Genomic DNA, 8,094 nt, shown 5'->3' with positions numbered 1-8,094 from the left:
CTTGTGATAGTCTCTTTGTGTCGATGTAAAGTGAGAAAACGTGACTGATTTTTGCTAATGAGTTCCACTTTGGTTCCTTGTCTTGCTCTGCATTGTACCACTAACACACACACACATACACATGAAAACCTTTGACTAACCCTTTTGAACTTACTTTCTGGTCAATGAATTAGCAAGAAATGTCCGGGTTGGGTTTCTTTCGCCAATTCGAGAGGAGCCACTGATGGCTGCCATATGGTTTCAGGTCAAAACAACAGATTTTTAGCCGTGGCCTTTGTGATGCCTCTGAAGATTAAAATGACAGGGATCCTATCTGTGGCCCTGCTTAATGCTAAACTGAGGCCTTTATGGCTTTTTCTGCACCTCAGAAAAGACACCTCTCCAACCACCAAATGACAGTTTGCCCACAGAGCTGACAGATGTTGCATCACTTCTCCTGCAACTGCTCATGCGACAGCAGTTATAATGTTAATGGAAAAGACTCTAATAATGGATGTGTGGATTTGAATATGTTTTGCTAAGGGCACTTCAGCAAGGCTCTACAAACACTACCCTAATCTGCAGGAAGCCACAAATGTCATGACTCCCCCCCACTCCTCCCTCCCCAACCCCCACCCCTAACTCACACTCTTCCCCTCAGTGGACCCGGAGACAGTGAACACAACGGACACCCAATACTAATACTTGAGCATGGTAACCAGTACACAGACAGACCGGTGCAGAAGTGGACCATGGGAACAGTCTTTTCAGGCCTGACTGTAAAAATAAGGTAACTCTATACTCCTGCGAGAGACGCCACTGTAGAGGGGTGGAGCAATGAAAAATTGTAAAAGCACCAGGGAGGCGTTCAAGAAAACACTGAGAAGGAAAAATATATACACGTGTTTTCTTTTATGGACACCCACGAAAGAGTGCAACAAAGACAGACACAATGGTGGATGTGAAATCACATATCACAAATCACAATGTTTTTTAAATTGCTGACACAAATGGCATACATTTTTTGTGTGTGTGTGTGTGAGTAGATAAAGTGACCTGAATGCACGCAGTGATTCAGACTTTATCCCTGCATAGTGAGTAGATCAAATGTGAAAAGAATTTGAGTTCTTTTGTGCGGGGGAGGAAAAAAAAGCTGCAAGATGCTCCAGAGATAAGCGGTAAGGTAACACTGCAGGTCTCAGGGGAGTGAATGCAGGGTGGACGGATTTCTTCTAAACCTGTGAACAGCAGAGACATGTGGCACAGCCAGCACTTAAGCCCACTGTTTGGAGTGCAGAGAGAGATAAGCCACCCTGACTCCAGGCAGCACTTGTGCTGTTGAGAGGGGGAACCAAATCTGCTGCCACAAATGCTGTCTGTGTCAATTAACTGTATGCACGGTGCCCTAGATTATATGTTTTAATGATTCTAACAATGCAGTAGATCTTTTGTTTTGTCAGCAGTGTTCATAGCAGGTCCTGTTCATGAACTTAGAGGTCCAGTGTGTAGGATTTAGGGGGATATATTAGCAGATATGGAATATGTTACAATAAGTTTTCTTCAGTGTATATTCAATCACCTGAAAATAAGAACTGTTGTGTTATGGTTACCTTAGAATGAGCTGTTTATATCTATAAAGGAAGTGAGTCCTATTCCGTGGAGTTTCTACAGTAGCCCAGAACAGACAAACCAAACACTGCAATACATTCTCACTCCGACCTCGTCACACTGACACTTGGTCATGGACTTTCCACAACCACATACGATGTGCAGAGTACCCTGGGTACGTTGGCTGTTGATGTTCTGGGACAGCATGTTAAGTTCTGCCTATTACATGCAGTCTTCTTTAAAAATACACTTCTGTTTTCACAAGAAATTTAGCATTTACATGCAGTCTCTCAAAATAAATGCACTATGTCAGCAAAACACAGTGAATTGATGTTTGTTTTTATTCCTTAACTCCTTAACAGCTAACACACATGGTTGGGTTTAGGCAACAAAAACACATGGTTAGGTTTAGGTGAAAATAACAGGGTTTGGCTTTAGAATCTTATGGGAATGGGGCGAACAATGCTCTCTCAGGTGAAAGTCGGTGTTTGTTGGACCCATTCACCATCCCTCTCATCTGTGTTGTTGGACTTTCGCCCTCTTAACTTGTGTCGTTGTCCTGCTGCATTTCCCCCAACGCTGCTGGGTGCCGTTAAACTATAACAGCAACCAGCCCCATATCACATGGACATTAAAGCACGCCTTTTTTTGTTGGTTTCTGACGTCACAAGTCACTGTCCAAATGCCAGATTTTGACGATTTCGGAGTGAGACTGGGCTTACCATTGACTCTAGACAGGGCATTTAAGGTTTTGCGTGGAACCCCCTCAGTGACGAGCCAAACAGTGTTGGAAAAACGCTAATTTTTATGTGAAACTGCCTTACTCAGTTTCAGCTTCTGGTAAAAACCTCCTGAACAATGAACACTGAGGGAATCACACTTGGCACATGGGAGATATTTCAACTGGTTGTGATCTGCAGTCCTCTCTGCTAGAAGCAACTAAATCCTACACACTTGTCCTTTAAGATGTACAGTACAGGCCTAAAGTTTGGACACACCTTCTCATTCAATGCGTTTTCTTTATTTTCATGACTATTTACATTGTAGATTCTCACTGAAGGCATCAAAACTATGAATGAACACATGTGGAGTTATGTACTTAACAAAAAAAGGTGAAATAACTGAAAACATGTTTTATATTCTAGTTTCTTCAAAATAGCCACCCTTTGCTCTGATTACTGCTTTGCACACTCTTGGCATTCTCTCCATGAGCTTCAAGAGGTAGTCACCTGAAATGGTTTCCACTTCACAGGTGTGCCTTATCAGGGTTAATTAGTGGAATTTCTTGCTTTATCAATGGGGTTGGGACCATCAGTTGTGTTGTGCAGAAGTCAGGTTAATACACAGCCGACAGCCCTATTGGACAACTGTTAAAATTCATATTATGGCAAGAACCAATCAGCTAACTAAAGAAAAACGAGTGGCCATCATTACTTTAAGAAATGAAGGTCAGTCAGTCCAGAAAATTGCAAAAACTTTAAATGTGTCCCCAAGTGGAGTCGCAAAAACCATCAAGCGCTACAACGAAACTGGCACACATGAGGACCGACCCAGGAAAGGAAGACCAAGAGTCACCTCTGCTTCTGAGGATAAGTTCATCCGAGTCACCAGCCTCAGAAATCGCAAGTTAACAGCAGCTCAGATCAGAGACCAGGTGAATGCCACACAGAGTTCTAGCAGCAGACCCATCTCTAGAACAACTGTTAAGAGGAGACTGCGTGAATCAGGCCTTCATGGTCAAATAGCTGCTAGGAAACCACTGCTAAGGAGAGGCAACAAGCAGAAGAGATTTGTTTGGGCCAAGAAACACAAGGAATGGACATTAGACCAGTGGAAATCTGTGCTTTGGTCTGATGAGTCCAAATTTGAGATCTTTGGTTCCAACCGCCGTGTCTTTGTGAGACGCAGAAAAGGTGAACGGATGGATTCCACATGCCTGGTTCCCACTGTGAAGCATGGAGGAGGAGGTGTGATGGTGTGGGGGTGTTTTGCTGGTGACACTGTTGGGGATTTATTCAAAATTGAATGCACACTGAACCAGCATGGCTACCACAGCATCCTGCAGCGACATGCCATCCCATCCGGTTTGCGTTTAGTTGGACGATCATTTATTTTTCAACAGGACAATGACCCCAAACACACCTCCAGGCTGTGTAAGGGCTATTTGACCAAGAAGGAGAGTGATGGAGTGCTGCGGCAGATGACCTGGCCTCCACAGTCACCGGACCTGAACCCAATCGAGATGGTTTGGGGTGAGCTGGACCGCAGAGTGAAGGCAAAGGGGCCAACAAGTGCTAAACACCTCTGGGAACTCCTTCAAGACTGTTGGAAAACCATTTCAGGTGACTACCTCTTGAAGCTCATGGAGAGAATGCCAAGAGTGTGCAAAGCAGTAATCAGAGCAAAGGGTGGCTATTTTGAAGAAACTAGAATATAAAACATGTTTTCAGTTATTTCACCTTTTTTTGTTAAGTACATAACTCCACATGTGTTCATTCATAGTTTTGATGCCTTCAGTGAGAATCTACAATGTAAATAGTCATGAAAATAAAGAAAACGCATTGAATGAGAAGGTGTGTCCAAACTTTTGGCCTGTACTGTATTTTCATAGTGTGCCCTGCAAGTAAATCTGACTTGCAGATTTATGTGCATATAAGGTAGAGCCAGCAAAGCCTTCACGCCTCGTGTAAAGATAGCGTTTTGTGTGAATCAGTGTAAAAAAGATGTGTAGCCTGCATGTGTCTGGTCACGTTACAGAGAATAGAGGTGACAACAGCTTCTCAGATGCAAACTCTGCACATTTCCTTCCCGTCTGACGCGAGCTAGAATCCTCTGAGAGTCATGTAGTCCACATCACATCAGTCCTGACTGACTTGAACAACTTTGATGCACTTGACCTGAAGAACATTCACAGTGTTAAAAATACACATCTCACTCTGGTAAGAGCATCTGTGCGGGAAAGAGGAAGGTTTCCACAGAGGCTTGATGTCTGGGGGCCTTTTTTCTTTGGAAGAGGAAGTGATCTGTCCCGTACCACTCGCTTTCTATTTGAATATTTTGTTATCTTCAGACGTGTTTTGTCTGGATTGATTCACGTAATTGAAGAAAACCCAGCAATGACTCATTAGATGAAAGAAATGTGGTGCGGCCAGTGGCGTGTTGGAGCCCATAGCAGTTGCCTTTATTTCATACATTACATATTGACAGCTGCATCTGTGGCTTAGCTTTGTGTACTATAGAAATGTAGATCAACAAGGGATGGAAAGTCCCCCATCTCACACAACACAGAGCCTGAGAACAGTTCAAGTTTACTGTTAATGACATCCCCAGTGTAATACTGTGTCTAAAAGTAGGAGCATAGAGCCGCTCTTCTAAGACAACCTTGCCTTTTTTGGGGCTTGAGTTCTTTGAAAAGGGTCTACAGGGATGAGTAATACAAACAATATGGTGTCTTCTCTTTGTAGGTCTGATGCACTACCTAGTTTCTGTTGCTGCACTCATCTCAATCTCTGACTTAAAACTTGCTCACTGTCCCACTTCTGGTAAGTTCAAACCGAGGTCAGGTGACCGCAACATGTCTTAAGAGGCAGATTTGAAGTCTGTCTACTGTAAAGGTGGAGATAGTGTCTTAATGGGAAGTTTTGTAAAAGTTGCTTCTTCTCTTTTTTGCAGACAGTTAGAGAAAAAGATTGATACTGCTGTTATGTTTCTATAAATATGACACCAGCTTAGTACAAAGATGAACATTCTGAAAATGTTAATCCTTTTACAAAACAGATGATGACCAGTTTAAAAAAATAAGTGCAAATTCAACAATATGTCTCAATTTTTCCATACTTAGTCAGTCTATACTCACTGTCATTACATGTGCATATTTTATTCCTACTCCAGTGTAGTAATACTGACATCACCATACCACGTCAAACTTAAGTGGAAGTTATTGAGGAAGCAGGCTCAGTTAGGCCTTGCCTTACAAACTAATTACATATCAAATGTTTATGACTGTAGGGCTCCACTGATTTTGGTTTTAGAGAAATGCCTGATACAGACTTGTTTTTTTGCACAGTGTCCAACATCTTTAAATATGACCACAATCTTTTTAGAGAAGTGTATTATGGTCAAGATCGAAACATGAAGTAAGCTACTCACTGTTAAACTTGCTGCTGAAATCTGGTGCCTCTTAAGATCCTGATACATTAAACTGGCTGTCAGTTGCTGGTCAATGTCGGGCCATCGAACATCTGTCACCCTAGGTTTTGTGGTTTGTCGTGCAACACTGACACTAGTCAGCCATGGTCGGCTGTTTTTCGGCCAAGTCAGCATGTTGAATCAGCGTTGGAGACGGTGGAGTTAATTAAATCACTCTGATTGGCAGTTCAGCTCAGTGCATGAGATGAGAAACATAAGTGAGGAAAGTAAAGAAAAGGCTAAATTCAAGGGCTGTGAGATCAAAACAAACTTGTGTAATTAGATAATATAAGGTTTTTTTAGCCATTGAGCTCCTTTGGAAAACAGTTCGGAATTGTTTGTGTTATTGTTCATTAGTGCACAGTAAATATCCATTGTTCTTTCAAAATCAGGTTGTGTTGTTAGCATGCTAACTGGCTAACTTGGGTCTTGAGAATTACTTCCTCTCATGCAGGCACAGAACGTACATCTTAGTTGGCTGTATGCTGTGGTCTTTGCGGTGTGTTCAAGTTCAACTTTTTGGCTGAGACACAGGCGACGTGAGGCTGCGCAACAGCCAGCCTTCACTGCCACTATTTCTTTGATGTCAGTTTGTTATGTCAATATGAGGTGTGCAAAGTCATCCAGGGGACCAGATTGGACCCCTTGGCCCACCGGCTATATGTTTGACACCCCTGCTGTAAAGTTTAGTTGACATGCTGTATCTATCATATTTACCTGGAACAAAAACCTAAAAGTAAATACAATATGCTTTTATACTGGGACTAATTTTTAGTTGCGGGCAGCTGCCAGGCAACGTGTGGAGACTCCTGGAAAGTACTTGCGCCAGCCAAGAAATAGTTTGAAGCGTAACCACCTGCAAAAACTGCTCAACACTTCAGTTCTTGTACAGAATAAACAAGATATCATGTGGTGCTATAGCAAGGTATCCATCATCTCATCTTATTCTCCACAGGAAAGCGAATGTTTCCCAACATGTCTAATTATAGCTTTAACATTGCTCCTTGTTATTGTAGAGACAAATTTCTGAAATACAATTTAAGAGCTGGCCGGGAGATAAAATGCAAATCACTAAACACATAATAAAGCCCAGTTTTATGACGGATTCATTCCTGTGACAACAACAGCAGCGGCTCATGAAACAATGCTATCCCAGAACAGTTTATTTTGAGGTGCATTTTGGGGCGCACATCCACCATCACATGAAGTAATCTTCCTCAGGGGGTGGGGGTGGGGGGGTTACAGGAGGTTTGCTAATAACAGCTGCCAGATGTGCAGAGTCCCTCGAGCCCATGCATATTCTCACAGACAATGGAATGCTTGTGAGGAGCCCCAACAGGAAGTGAGGTCAGGGCTCTTGACCCCTCCCCTAAAAGCTCGGTGAGAGACACAGCAGTGGGGCAGCTTTTAAAAGTGTCCCATCATAAACCCACTGACAGTGAGAGTCTATAAAGCCTTTCTAGTACGCACTGATTACACACCGCTCATTCAACCTGTCAGCACTTTAGCAGAGAGTACAGAAAGTGAACAATAAAAGCTTTGAAGGTGCACCATTAAACTGTTAAAAGTTGTCTCCATCTTCAACAGAATTATTGCAAAGCTTATGACTTTTTTTTTTTTCGCAAGTTCTTCTTCTTTTTTCCCCTCAGAGTTCCACATACCAGCTGCTGCGGGGGCGGCAGGGATGAGTGCGGTAAGAGTGGATTGCACAATCTTGAGCCTCTCTCCCCCAGTAAACCATCAGCAGACATGACATGAGTCAAATTTGTTGAAACTGTTTGGTAGGGACCAGACCAAGACTCATTTGCTGGTGGATTTCCACTGGGTATGTTTTACACCCACCTGTACGAGGAGCAGCTTCTTCTGTGTAATCTGCTCTGATGTCATTCGGACTGCCGTGCGTGAGACTGTAAACATACCACCTGCTTCCTGGTTGTCTGAGCTGTGGTCACGTTAAGAGGAGAAATGTCTCTGAATCATCATTGGAGTTTTGTTTCAACCAAAGTGTTTCGCTTTTCATTCCTATCTGACTCTTTTCTCTCAAGCGGTACATGTCAGTTTCCGAGAAACTTTAATGGCACAGGTGGCACCAAAGTATGGTTTTGCAAGCTACAAATAACCCTTAAGTCTCTACATTTAACAGTCAAGTCCCAAGTCAAACAAGTCAAGTCTCAGGTCAAGTGGCAAGTCCTAAACTCTGGGTTTCAAGTCTTAAACAAGTCATAATGTGCTCTATGCCATTTTAGCAACAGAGTAATGATATACTTAATGTACAAAAATCATGACTGCTTTAAAATTTGTTCAAACAAGCTTTATGGA

The sequence above is a fragment of the Epinephelus fuscoguttatus genome, linkage group LG19 (genome assembly GCF_011397635.1).
Source record: "Epinephelus fuscoguttatus linkage group LG19, E.fuscoguttatus.final_Chr_v1".
NCBI lineage: Eukaryota > Metazoa > Chordata > Actinopteri > Perciformes > Serranidae > Epinephelus > Epinephelus fuscoguttatus.
Note: the sequence above shows the minus strand (reverse complement) of the source record.